This window comes from Zootermopsis nevadensis, unplaced genomic scaffold, assembly GCF_977971745.1.
Source record: "Zootermopsis nevadensis isolate Lab colony 2312 unplaced genomic scaffold, Znev_1.0 Znev_ptg000037l, whole genome shotgun sequence".
In the NCBI taxonomy this organism is placed as follows: domain Eukaryota; kingdom Metazoa; phylum Arthropoda; class Insecta; order Blattodea; family Termopsidae; genus Zootermopsis; species Zootermopsis nevadensis.
In genome coordinates, this window is record NW_028259169.1 from 8,825,786 (window position 1) to 8,840,966 (window position 15,181).

The window sequence follows — 15,181 nt, forward strand, 5'->3', positions numbered from 1 at the left end:
ATTGTTTTATGCATATGGACGGACAGACCGAGCGATTTGATTACGATCCGCGCTGAAGTGAACGCTCCTAAAACTGAATTAAGCTGCTGAGAGACTGTAGTGGACTAGATATGTTGTTGTCAGGGCGACGAGTTTCCACATGGCTGTCTTCCGCTTTTAATTAACTGGACTCCACAGAGAGCGAAAAGTCAACAGACGTACAACTTCAGAACTGGAAGAGCTAGACAGTATCTGTCGTGTGTGTGTGTGAGAGACAGGAATTATCCTTCGCGCCATGTCCCTACTTGTACACTAATCCCGACTGTGATTAATAACAGGAAGTAGGATTCAAATAGGCCACCATACTCTGCTTCATTTACATTAATTTTGCTGCGTCCCATACGTTACTAAATAACGTCAGTAATAAGTGTGGTAGAACAAAATAACAAAAATACAAACTTAAGCTTGTACTCTATACGCATGGTATGTAGATACCGAACTAAATGTTCCTATGACCCAGCTGTGCAGTGGTTTTCAATGTTCATAGTGAAAAAGTACGTAACAGAATCTGTACACGGAATCCTTGCAGTTAAATCACGCTGTCTTGTGGATTGGGGACAACACGGAGTTTCTGTGTTTCTCCAGTTTTTCTTTTTTTTGTTCGCCGAACCATTTATGCATTCGCAAATACTGATTAAATCATAACTGACCAAATGCCAGAATAGTAAAAACATGGCAAGATGTTTTTGTACTCCGCACACATAGAAAGACGCGGGGAATTAAGGCAGCGGATCTGCTATTACGCACAACTGAATGATTGTCTTCTTTACTTGCAGAAGATTGTCAGAAAGTGTCCTCTGCACATTTTTACTATGAGTATCCTTCAAATTGATTGACAGGGATAATTAGACTAATTGAGCCATTGCTTTATTTTGGAATCAGAAATGATACCAAATAGTCCCCACTGTCTTATGTCGTTTTAGCCTTATTTACGTGAGTGATTGATTCATGAGCGTAATGCCACTCAGATTGGACTTATGATTGTAAGAAATATGTTTATCATTCATATTAACGAAGTCGGAAACTTCATTAACTTAATTTCATTATCATTTTCCACAGACCATCTGTAATGGTTTCTTGCCATGATTCTGTCACCAGAGCCTTGTTTGTGATAACGAGGTGTACAATGTGAAGTTATGGTTACCACTGGGGCCGGAGAGACTTTACATTTCACACCCTTACTTAATGAGACATTGGTGTCTTAAATTAAGACCATCTGTCACTTGAAATTGAAAGATATGCAACAAAAGGATCTGGTCTTACCAAAAAGCACCCACATAATTATTTTCTTCGCATTTAGACAAGGGCTTGGCTTAACATCACTCAAATACAGGATTGTCCCTCGGATGTATAATTAATTGTTGTTTCTTGGTTCTACAACTCAGTTGTGGGTCTTGGCCGACTCCTTTCCGGAGGTTTTTTGGTCTTAGATGTGTGCATTTGTAAGTAGTGAGTTACCAGCCCACTGACGGATTTGTAATTAATTACTTTGTTTAAATGTGTTAATAGTGGAATCCGTCATTAGAGGAATGTTTTCATGGGATCATTCTCTTCTCTCCCGATTCACAGCCTACAGTGAGTTAGCGTGTGTGATGAAACAGAAACGCTCAACGCGCGTGCATAATGCATTTTCTGTGAACACGATTTTAATTGAATGCTTTCACGCCTTTGCTCTCTGCTGGTCCAGAGTTTTCTTGTATCTCTGGGGGTCATGGGAGGTTAGGGGCAGGAGCGTCAGATGTATAGCTGATGAGCGGACATGGCGTCGCATAACGTATAGGACCGCAAGAGTGGCAGGTAGCGGAAATGCTGGATAAATATTTGTCGATCTTCTGGCTTGTAACGCTGTGTGGACTTCTTGTAGCTAGCAGCGTTTCGGAGAAGCATACTGCCTCCTTTTTCAGGCCTGGGCTTTTAACGAAACGGATTGTTTTAGATGTTGTCAGCCTCAGTTGACAAATATTGCTGGAATGAAGCTTTCGAAGGTCATTCAAACCATCGAGTCTCACGAGGACTTTGAGTCGGGCATATCCTTACAGAGGACGTATTCAGGATTATTTGTCGTCACATTAAATGTTTTATTATATAAAAGTGGATTGCCTATTACATAGGGTAAAAATCACTTTGTTGATGTTATGTTAAAGTTTAAAGGAAGATAAGATAGAATTCAAAAGTGTTATTTGAATATTGTTGAAATGATAAATATTGTGTCTGTGGTTGCGGTCAATGATTTCCATCTCGGAAATGGACGTCGCGTGTTGCTGAACAGATTACAGAAGTTGAGCGAAAAGTGCAATGCGAGAAGGTATCGCAGTAGTTCCACGTGGCAATATATTTTTAAAATTCAACTATTGGTGTGATTGTTTTTTTTAGATTGTAAAATAGCTGCATGGTAGTTTATAAACATATATGCACATGATTTACGAAATAAGTTAATGGGGTAATAGCGACTATGCGAAACTTGTGATACTCGACAAATTACACGTAGAATCTGTACTAAAGTAATACATTTTTACAAAAACGAAATAATTGCACTACTAACTCCAGTTGCATGTAGTAAAAAAATTCTCACTAGATTATGAATGAGTCTTGTGCTGTAAACCCCGTTTAATTATAAACTTGCATTATGTGCAGTGAATACAACATTAAAAGTTGTAGGAATAGGAAAGTAGACTTTGTGAATTCTACTCGGAACTACTTCTTTTATTCTGAGATAAAAATGCAAATAGCGTATTGCCGTGCGTTTTTATTGGTTAGTGAGCGAAAAAACATATTTATAAATACCCATAACTAAACTAAGCTGCGACAATTTGTCTTTTGGTACTTCACAAAAGTAGCCAAAATAACCACGCTGACCATTGCAACGTGGAGATTTCCCACAAAATCACTTTGACCCAGAAACGCATGTAAGAATTCATGCACAGTGATCGTTACTCTTTTTCGATATTAACCAAAATTGTATTCTATAGTTAGTAGGATATTTGGACCTAGAAGGGATTAAATAAGTGGATAATTTAGAATTTTACATAGCGATGAGTTGCGTGAATTGTACGGGTCATCTAACAGAGTGAAGATAATGCAATCTAGGGGTACATACAGGATTTTGGCAGGGAATCCCTCTGGAAAACGACCACTGGTAAAACCGAGAAGGAGATGGGAGGATAACATCAAGATTGATCTTAGGTAGGAGGGCTGTGAGGATGGTAAATAGATGGAGTTGGTTCAGGATCGTGGCCGGTGGCGGGCTTAGGTTTTGTCGGTGTTGAACTTGCGGGTTCTGCTACCAGGGAGTTGGTTAGTTAGTTAATTGTAGTGAAAGTTCCCATTATGGAATAAAATTAAAATCTCGAGTTGTTTCATACGTAACGAACAGACGATCGTATGTGTGTATGACAACTCACCACTTTGATCTGTTTGACCGTTTTGCAAAATATATTTGTCATACCCCCTGATGATAGTTCACGTACCCCAGCTTAGAATGGATGATGTATTATGTTTTAGCTCTGGAAAATATATATCCGTGCCTGCAGTAGATTAAAGAAAATACCGATATATGCGTGGCGGATGTCTTTAATCTAAGTCGGGTACGAGTTTCCACTCTTACAGATTCGCTTCTTGTACACATGTTGTATTTCCATCCGCAAAGGTAAACATCTCCTGGAAACTAGAAGCGGTTGCAAGATTCACTTCGTTGGTATCCCCCCTCTCCCTGGCCGAATCAATTTAATGCAGGCAATTTCTTCCCAGACTTCGCTCACTTACGTCCTTTACCAGTTGTCGTCGAAAACGGATAGGATTTGGGTGGGAGGGGGAGGGGAAAAACGATAAGAATTAGAATGTGTCTCCATTAAACAATTACAAAGCAGGGTTCCATTAGAGGATGTAGCACCCCGTGACATTTTTGCCTACTTCTCCACTGTTCACATCAATTGCTCTCGGAATGTGACCAGCTGCGTGCTCATTTTTAAAGCTGAAATACCGACCAACCTTGAAAGTGGCCTTCCAAGCTTATTTCTCCGAAGGGCCTCCGTTATCAATTTTTAATCGATTGAGTCTCAATCAGAATTGACTTTTATACCGTGTGTTCTCTGCTGTAGTATCCCGGTGTATTGCTATAATATTACAGTTTCTGTCGCCTGCACACACATTTTTCACTGCTTTCTACTTATTCATTTTTACTGAACTACGTGTTTCAACCAAAAACGGCCATTATTAGGTTATCATAATGTACGCAAGGTATTACACATATTAAAATATCGCATCTTTAAAGTAATAGGCAACCTCAGGGCAATGTCCACGTTTGCATCAACACAAATTCAAAAGCAAAGTTAAAAAGCAATGGTGATAAAGCATGCACAATTTTTATACCATTTTGAGTAGGAAACTTGTCAGACAAATGGTTACTTGTACGAGCTTTACTATAAGTTTCTTTTAAACACATTTTAATGAGTCAAACTAGTACATGGGTATGACAAACTCAGTGAGAATATTGTGCAATGCTTTCTTTTAAATGAATCGTATTCTTTCTTGAAGTCTATGAATAACTGATGTACTGTCTCATTGTACTCCCATTTTTTATCTAGTATCTGACGAATACAAACAATCTGGTCAATAGTTGACCTGTTACATCGAAACCCATACTTACGATCCCCAATAATTTCGCCTGTGTACGGACTTTACCTTGACAGAAAGATGTCGGTTAAAATTTTGTATCAAATTGGTGACAGTGATATGCCTCGATAATCACTACAATCAATTTCATCGCCCTTCTTGTAAATTGGTACAGTAATTGACTCAAAGTATAATTCATACTATTATAACATTTTCGTATTATAAAAAAAGGGTTGCTATAATTAGTGATATGTCACAAATACATGTACCCGTTTTATTCCGTACATAAATTATATTATCCATTTTTGTTACATGAAGACAAGAAAACTTCAGTAACATTATGACTTGCCTGTGAACATTATAAATTTATTAATAGATATAAAGAAATGTGTAACAGTATATTTTTAATGGTACTTTAAATTGTGTCACTTTATTTACAAGACTTGTGAGACGATAACAAACTTGTAACATTTTGATGTGTACATATTATGCATTCCTCTGCAAACATTGATTCTTATCCCTTGTTTTACATACGTGCACACTCACATCGTACATATATCTTTATTATATTTTTTATTATTATTTGTTTGACTACAAATGGGTTTCTACCCGGTGGTAGTGGTCCTACAATAAGACACAACAAAACATAAGACAACAAAAACAATAAGAAACAACAGAACAATGAGACAGAACAAAACAGTAAGACAAAAAGGCATGACACAACAAAAACAATAAGACACAACAAAACAGTAAGACAAAAAGACATAAGACACAACAAGAATAATAAGACACAACAAAACAACACACCACACTCAAAATAAAACAACTCATAATATTACAAAACCATATAACCTAAAGTACATAACTTAAAAATTAATACCAACTAGACATAAGACAGTAACAGTAATGAATTACATACGTCATGAACTGATGCCCTCAAATTTCATCAGGTCCTTCTCTTCACTTCACTACACTTATGAAGCCTTCCCATCCTCACCCCAATTTACCCCCCTTCACTTCACCTCATTTATCACTTTTCTAACCTTCTTTCTAAAAGTACTTGGTTTACAGGAGAGAGTCCCTAAAACCTCAGCGGGTAGCTGGTTCCAAAGTTTGATGGTCCTATTTACAAAAGAATATTTTCCGATATCTTTTCTTTGCTTTCTGCTCCTAATTTTCCGAATATGATCGACCCTGCTCAGATAGTATGGCCTTTGCCTTCCATGCCCGTTCTCCCGTGTACGCTTTGGAGAGAGCACATATTCGTGCTATCTTTCTACGCTGTGCCAGGGTTTCCCAGTTCGAATCGCTCCTGTGATATGCAAATTTACATGCTTTATTTTGCACCCGTTCTAACGCATTTATCTGCCCCTCCCTGTAAGGATCCCAGCATGCCGCCCCATATTCCAGAATCGGACGCACTAGTGATGTGTAGGCTAGACTTTTAGTGTCACTATTCCCCTTTCTGAGAACACGCTTTGTAAAATGAATTGCCTTCCAGGCTTTCTTCACCGCACAATTTACTTGATCAGCCCAGCTTAAATCGCTGCTTAAGAGTATTCCCAAATACGAGTTGCGATCGGAAAGTTTCAAGACTGCGCCTATAAAAACCCGTACACTTGTCTCAGGTATTAAATTCATCCATCACCCTCGAAGTAGTTCCCCTGGGAGTGAACACAACGATCCCAACGCCGCTGCCAAGCCTGGAAGCATCCCTGGAAATCTTTCTTTGTCAGCCTGTCAAGCACCATCTGCGATTCTGCCTGATTCTCTTCTATCGTCTCAAATCTCCTTCCCTTTAGCTGAATTTTGATCTTTGGGAAGAGGAAGAAGTCACACGGAGCTAAGGAGGGTGCTGGATGACGGCCATGGTGTTTGAGGCCAAAAACTGCCGAACGTTGAGGGCGGTGTGCGCTGGCGCGTTGTCATGATGCGTCGCATGTGGAGTTCTTCCTTTAGAATCAGCTGACAGGTCCCATAGCCTATCCCAACAATGTCGCACAAGTCGTTGATGGTACGACGTCGATCTTCGTGAATGGCCTGCTGAATCTTCGTAACATTTTCGGGCGTTGTGCTCGAAGATGGTCGTCCAGAACGCTCGTCATCATCGACAGAGGTTCGGCCATTTTTAAAACGTGAATGCCACACAAGAGTTTGTGCACGACCCATTGCGGACTCCCCAAATGCTTGCTTTAGCATTTCATAGGTTTCCGTAGCCGTTTTGGCGAGTCTTTGGCAAAATTTGATTTGTTCATGAAAATCCGCCATTACGAAATCGCAGGAGGGTCGGTGTAATGCACTACCAAAACGCCCGTAACTAAGAAACAAATGCTAATTCGATTATGCCGGCTGGCACACTGATTCACTATGAATGTAGGCCGCACCCCCTAGCGGCAGAAGCTCGTACTACATCCGGTTCGCCCTCTATTGACACAATCTGGAAACCTTCTGATCACACCTCGTATTTACTGTCAAAAATGTAAATATGGCGATGACACTTTTTTATAGAAAGAAATAACTTCTTTCAATAATAGTTTTTAACATTTCGTGGAGGTTCGATTTCAGGTTCTCATGGCTGAGATTATAAAAGTAGGTGTCTTCCGGGACATATCACCGCGTGCCTGTGGTCACGTACATATTTACCGACGTTTCAGAGGAGCTTATTGCCTGCGTAATGAGAATGATGAGTCGAGGTGTCAGTCAGTGTCTACCAGACTGCACGGTGCAACATCCTGGAAGATAGCGCGATCTCTTTCTGCGCATGTTTCTTGGTATACATTTGTTCCTCTCAAGTATCTCGTGACAGTAGGGCGAAGTTGCCCAGTTTCGTTTCCGCAACGTCTTAAAGGCTTGAAAGGAGGGAATTTTAAGCCTGGCGTGAAGCAGTGGCTTCAGGCTCCTCTTATCTTAACCTATTTTATGGATCGGTGTTTTAGCTCAAGAGCTGTCTAGAACATCAGGACTTGTCTGACACACATAAAATAACAAAAAAAATGCATTTGGCATCTTAAGCAAAGCAGTTAATTGCAAACAGTAGTTAGTTCACTGTTTGAAGAAAGTGGGAGACAGTAGTTTTGCCAGGTGATTCATGATCTTCGTGTGCATAGGCCTATACCATGACGAGGAAGGCAAAGTGGGAGGTATAATAAACAGTTCCGACCCGGAGGGCTGATATAGGCCCTTGTCACGAGGTCAGTGCTCATCAGAACAAGAAGATTCACATTGCATTTCCACCAACAGTTTAGTGAAAAGAGCTGATGGAAGAAGACCATTTGGAAGAACAAGATGTAGATGCAATTGCAATGTTAAAACATGTAAGTAGAACATCGGTGTTTGGACTGGATTAATCCGGCTCAGGAGTTGGCTTTTGTGAACACGGCGATGAATCTTCAAGTTCCACAAAACTTAGGACATATCTTGGCCAGTTGAGCCGACTATTATCCTCTGAGTGAAGACTGCGTTATGGAAATATCACTTCGCTCTTTTGTCAATAAATTATTTTTTTCGAATGTTATTTCAGGTTTTAGTTTCTCTGACAAACACGGTGCCCAGCGCTAGTATCATGGAATGGTTTAACGGTGACTGAATACAATGAATTGTGTTTTGATTTGCCTTTGACAATCCCAGACTACTGTTGATTTACGTTGGCGATATCTAGCCCTATGTTTTATACACTACAGATAGTTTCGTACAACGAACAAACAAGCAGACAGACAAACATACCCTGCAAATAGTTTGGAATAGGAATAGGTATTTCAAATTTGGTTTTCACAGTTGGTATGTCAGCCTTGTGTGGGAAGAACAGCACAGATTCCAGCTGGATAATATCCTTTTATCTGTTCGGCCTGGGAACATAGATTGCAGGGGATACGACATTAATTAGATGACGAGGCATTTGGCTATTACTAGGTGCTAGCATGCTAGCCCCAACTTCCCACTTACGGGGTGTGGTAGCCCCTTACATGAGATAGTTAATGGAGAAGGTCTTACTCATCTTTCGCCCAACTTCATAATAATAAAATTCATCTTCACTGCCCCTTGGGAACGGAGGCAGTGCTTGGAGCATCAGCGCAAGCGGGACCCCAATCTGGGGGGTGGAACTTAGCCGCACTAGTCGTGCGTTTCCAGGAAAGGCCTCGCGGAGGCGTCCACTCGACATCCGTCGACCCGCCGCCGAGGGAACCATCCTCGACTCGCACCACTCTTCATTTACAATTAAAAGATACCTAACACTAGGATATAAATACGTGTACAACATGTACTATTAAAATTGTACTGCAAGTACAAACACCAAAACAAATTTAAGGTGTGTATGAAATTCGTACATGTACACTAAGATAACAAATTTTAACAGATTTAAAAATACGGTGTAGAGGACCGCATAACAACAATTAAAATCAAATAACAGAATAAAAATAGTATAACAATGATAGAAGTTAAAATAGCGGTGTATAGGGCCGTTATAACATTAGAATTAAAATTCACATTAGCCAAATTAAAAGGTAAACATTCAATATTAATATGAAGAGTGCGCTATGCCATAGAGGGGCCGAACTCGAGACCCTCACCTACTACATAGCTGGGGAACCTACACTGGCTGGGAGAGATTACAGCCCCCAGGTATGAGCAGGTAGCCTGCCCGTGAAGCTAAAGGATTTGATGATCCTAGTCCATGAATACATGGTATAATTCAATTGAACTTCTGAGCGCCATCAGGGAAATGGACTTCTGATGGCGCTTCGCCATGCTCGAATAGCTGGATCCCTGGATTCTGTGAAGTTGAGCCCGGCACCTAGACTCACTCATGTTACCAGGTGCTCCAGCTTGGGAAAACCTAGACCACCGTCTCCCTTGCCGCAGTAGATTATTCCATCCGTAATCGACGACGGCAAGTGCATAAATTACTTAATCACTACCCGCATTTCCTGGTCCATTTCCCGCAGGGTAGTTACAGCTGGCACGGCCAACAGATGGTGGATATCCCGAAAATAAAATCAGATTAAATAAGGCGCATAGTAATTTCTGGGCCGGCCCACTGCCCAGAACATCAACCCTGATGCCATCGGGTCCGGGGGCCGTGGATATCTTCATTTTCCCCACCCTCCTGCATACCTCGTCCTGCGAGATGGCTCCGAGAAACAAGCTCGGATTAACGGTCTCTGGAGACGCAACAGGAGTTGGTAACCGCAGGTGGGGCTTGGTGCTCCACAGACTTTGGTATAACAATTTAACGTCTTCTCTGTGTAGTCAGTGCCCAGTGCACGCTTCTTATTTTTGCCCCGTCTTTCTTTTTGTTTGGGCCGACTGGGGGAAGCCTTGGAGGACGTTTTATTGCCCAAGGATTCCAGGATGGCAGAATACAAGCAGTCGATCGTATCACGGGAGCAGCACGTACTGGTCGCCCTCATGATACCATTGATCACATCCGCGATGTCCTTAGGAACATCCTTAGTTGTCAAGGGCAAGAATTGATGCCATCAGTCCCTCCTTCCACGAAACTTCAGAATCGCGGATCTGATGGCCTGCCGATGAGATGCAGTTGTCCTCGTCGTCCAAGTGGGCTGCTAATGGACAGCAGTCTTCCACCTGTACCAGATGAGCTGCTGAAAGAATGCAATCATCTTCGCAGCTTTGGTGAACTGCAGGTGGGGTGCAGCCACCCAGTGCGTGGGAAGGCTGTTGATAGACTGCAGATGAAGTGCCGTCATCTTCCTCACTATGTCTTCGAAATGCTGATAAAGTGTAGTCCCCCGATTCCTCGGTCTCCTGCTGATGGACTGCAGGTGGAATCCAGTCATCCTCTCCAAGCTGCTCAACTGCTGATGGAATGCAGTCTCGCTCATTGGTCAGCTGTTCCTGATGGTGTTGTTGAATATAAACAAGCACCTGTTAAAATACAGAAAATGTTTAAAATACTATTTAACAATAATGTACACATAAACTCAAAACTCCCAAATTAAATAAAATATGAAAAGCCATGAAGTATAACTGTCACTGACACATTTAAAATTTATTTTAATTTGTCGTCTATTATGAATCATACAGGAATCGCCTCTTATCGGCCACACAAAAACCCACAGCCAATAAACTGGCTTGCCAATTTGTAAGTAACACACACCAATCAACTGCATGGCCATAATATTTGTCATACTACTATTAACCCTTTCTCCACTACATGCAGGACATCCCATGGTAGCACAGACCTTACCTCATAGTCTTGCCCAAGATATTCCATGACGGCAATGGACCCTCCTGTGACTTTATCACCAAGATATTGTTTCAGCCATCCACTGAGTCTCTCTAATACAAAATGCTATTTTCCACGATCTTTACTTTCACCTAATAAGTCTCACAAAAGGATGTAACCTTGTGTTGTCTGCAATAGCTCAGTTGTAAGTTCCTTACCTATAGTTCAGGTGTCCAGGGTCAGATTCCCCACGAAATATCCTTCGAATCATCACGTCTATAATTGTTTTGGAAGTCATAAAAAGTCATTTATTTTTTTAATTCTTTCTTCATTCACATTTGAGAACGAGAGTGTAGTTCGTTCCTCAATGCAAGTAATAAACATATGGCTACGGTTGGGGCTGAAACATACAGAAAAAGGGAAGATATCTGAAACACAGATTGCTCCACAAGTATGAGTCATGATATGCACTGATTAAAACTGCATGCCATTTCAAGTACTGTAAAAATTAATAATCTAGTGGAACAGAAGTTTGTAAAGTGCCAAATTTTATACTACAACTGACACTGACCTACAGGTGCATAAAAATTGTACTGACACTTCTAAATTGGAATAAATGCAGCAACAGTTCTATTTAGGGTAGTTCTCCTCACGCTCTCACTACCAGGCTATGCAGAATTTAACAGGTTGTTCCTTAAAAAAATGTAGAAAATGTTGAAAATTATTGCATGGGGTTATGTCATATTTCATGTCTGAATTACATCACACGGACTGGATTCTGGGAGACCTCACTGGCAATGACAGCGTTCATGACAATAACTTTGTAGGGACTTGCACTTACATATCTGATGGTTACAGAGACTGTCTGTCATTGATTATGCTGAAATTGCATTATCAATTACAATTCTAATAAATATTCAGGAAGGACATGAGAAAAGGCAGTTCTTCAGTAACTAAATAAAATTCTGTCCTCTCGTACATATGACAAAGGTACATTAAATTATGACAAGTTTGACAGCACTGTATATCAAGATACATGCAAAACCTGATATATCTGTATAAACAACATAATGAGCATGTGCATTATATCATTCATTCCTCCATTATTTACGTGGAGAAATTCGGCATGTGACAACATTCCTTTGACACGCAAAATAATCTACGAAGAATTTAAGAGTTATATATGTTAAGCAATATGATTCTGCTTTACTCAAAATGTCAATCTGAAAACCAACGACTGTGATACACAATTCTGTAATGTACATTTCAATAAATGCAAAGATTTGTTCTTATTTTCATACGCTCATTTAATTAGATTAAAATTGTAACACAGTGACATCCTATGTAATGTTTAAGGCTCCAATCCTTGAGCAAAAAAATTTCCATTGCCATGTTCATGGAGAAAATTAATTTGTCATCAGCACGATATGAAGTTTCTTCGTGCAATGCGGAAAGAAAGGACCCCAAATGCTGGAACAGAACTTGATAACCCTTTCACATATTTCCTTATAACAACTTTCCCCATGAAAATATTAAATATTTTCTTTCGACTTGCTATTAACACAACATATTTGTCAAAGCTCTGTCTGTGTGTGAATATGTTGCACTGGGCGGAATCTTAAAAGAATCTACGTGATTAACTCAATATTTATTTATTTAAATATTTTATGACACAACGCCAGCAAGGAGAGGTATTCAACACCAGATTTAGAAAAATCTCAAATTCTAAACAATGTTTTGAATTTCTTCATGGGCCCAAAGTTAAAATCATACTTACTAAATTGATATGCAACCCCCAGCATGGGAGGGGCACAATGTCAAGTAGAGGAGTATTTACCTACTGGGGTGATGTATAGCGAAGACTTAGTCTCGGCACCTCCAAGCCAGCAATGAAGGCCCAGGAGGAATCCTGAAATTATGGCAGATTTAGATCTGGCGAAGCTGCAACAGGTCCAGCAAATCGGCAGTAGAATGAACAGGAAACTGCTTTCAACACATTAAAAACCCTAGGGAAGAGGCTTTATATGACGACCCACAACTAAGCGGACGCGTCGTAGAAAGAAGAAACTGACATGCTATGTGCTACAAAATTATTTTCTTTCCCGGCGGTGCCCGGATTTATAACTTGTGTTGGGCAAGGCTGTGGTCTAGGCAACACGGAGTTTTCCTCCGTGGCATCCCAACAATTACTCCATTCACACACAGAAGAAGGCAATGGCAAACCACTTCTGGATCATCTGCCAAGAACGTATATGAACAGGTCCCAGTCCGAGAAAAGGATGGAAGGATCCTGTTCATATGGACCTGTCGTCAGACAGAACACTAGATAAATAAAATAAAAATAAACCAAAATTTATTCAGCCTGTAAGCAAGATATAGTACTGTAATCATGTTTCATGAGACAGACCTTGAATAACTTGATAGCAATCATCAGGCAAACCATTAAATTTCTTCCTGCATTGTCTATGAGGCATGTTATGATCTGTACTGGCTAATACAAAGAGATTTCTTCTTACTGAAAACTCAAAATTATTTACACTGCTTCTGGCCAAGTGCTGGGTCAGGGGTGTAGCCCCAACTGAGGACACAGATTATAATAAAATACTGCATACTTGAGCTTGTCACACACCTGTGGTGATGGTAGACAAATAGTGATTTATGTGAAATGGTGACTGGCAAAAAAAAATGAAAAACTTGAAAAAAAAAAGCCCACACAACTACCAGGTAGACATGATTTGTCCACAATTATCTTGCGTTACATCTCGGCAAAGTGGCCTGTTTCGTGTTATTATTTTTTTTTAAAAGAATTATCAATTTTTACATAACTCCTGGCCCAACAACAATGCAAATTAATTCATTCTGGTCACTGATTTAATTGGATATCTGACAGTTATACCTCAGTAGTTTCAATTTGTTAGAACTAACCCAATCACCTCTAATTTGTTTAAAAAGCAAGGTTTCAGAAACTACATGTTTCCACCTTTGAGTATGGGGGAACCTAATCTGAAAGAGCAATAATCATTGCAGCAATCACATTAAGCATTAGTATGTGACTGTTTAGTTTAAAAAAAGTATAGCATCTGGCACATTATTATTGCAACTTGAATGTAGGTGACATGACCAAATAATTTATTTATTAATAAATCGGCAACACTCTTAGACAAATGGGAACAAAAGAGAATCTACCATATGTTTAAAATACCTAGCTACTGCATTTCCTTATGCTATGCAAAACTTCTAGGTGCTTCATTATGGCTGGATCTACACATCTGTAACTTCCAAGGAACTGTTTAACCAACAGGCTCAAAACTGATTTCCTGAAACAGTAATCAAGAGATATGCTAGTCTGGCTTGGGTTGATGCTTAATGTACTCCCACTGGAATGCAGAAATACAGATGACAAAGCAGATGCCACCCAGCAGAGCTTCGGGGATTAACTATCTAGTGCATACCTGGTCTCCGATGGACGCAAGGCAATCACACCCACATAACCTCACACATTCCGTTCACGAGTAGCTACATGGGGGGGGGGCACACAGTCTTTGCGACACAAACCTAACCTCACTGCATCAAAGTACCGAACTGCACATCCCGTCAACGAGCAGATGTCACACTTAACACAAGTTCACGTTAAATTAACATACCTTGCACATCCTAACAAATTCCCGACGTACGAACGAAATTAGTTTCATCACGTGGCTTCCAAAACACAACACACGAAGAATAGGCCATTTTCTTCTTAGACAGGCACGCCAACCTGACAAACTGGAAAGAAACCCACGTATTGTGCACGATACGGGAGTATATAAAATTCACAAGAAATCGTAAATACATCCAGACAATTGCTTGCCACATCTGTCAATAACGAAATGCATCGTGAAACACTTGCCAATCGATTTCATAACCACATATCTCGAAAAATGTAACCTATCCATTTGCGTAAAATTAGCCAAGGCTCTGAGATGTAGTTGTAATTATAAGGATTTCATTATGAAGTCAAAATTCTGTGGGTATGAATTTGTATCATATACTGAAATTATTAAGAGAAGACCTCTAAGGGACTTTCATGTACATGGCATGCTGTTTAGTCATGAGCTCGTAAACAGGATATTCCACTGTCCACCACTCGCACGGGAGAGAAGCCGTTAGAATGTAATGAGTGTGGTCACAAGTTTGCTAAAAGTTTAAAGTTACATATGTGATGACATGTACACATTCCTTCAGAACAAGTATAAAAGTGGATAGAAAAGTTTTTTTCTGTACAAAATAAAGTTATAAAAATTAAAACTAAAGGTTTATATTGTTGGGAAGGCTCCCATCTTACACGAAAACACATATACAAAT

At 40.1% G+C, this 15,181-nt stretch overlaps 1 long non-coding RNA gene across 1 annotated transcript; it reads right to left on the reverse strand.

Moving 5' to 3' along the window:
* Positions 1–10,355: 10,355 nt before the first annotated feature.
* On the reverse strand, positions 10,356–14,600 carry LOC147871900 (uncharacterized). Its single transcript, XR_015538216.1, has 4 exons — positions 14,482–14,600; positions 12,675–12,746; positions 11,056–11,237; positions 10,356–10,536 (listed from the first exon to the last, which is right to left on the reverse strand). It is a non-coding gene; the product is annotated as an uncharacterized LOC147871900 (long non-coding RNA).
* Between the last annotated feature and the right edge of the window lie 581 nt (positions 14,601–15,181).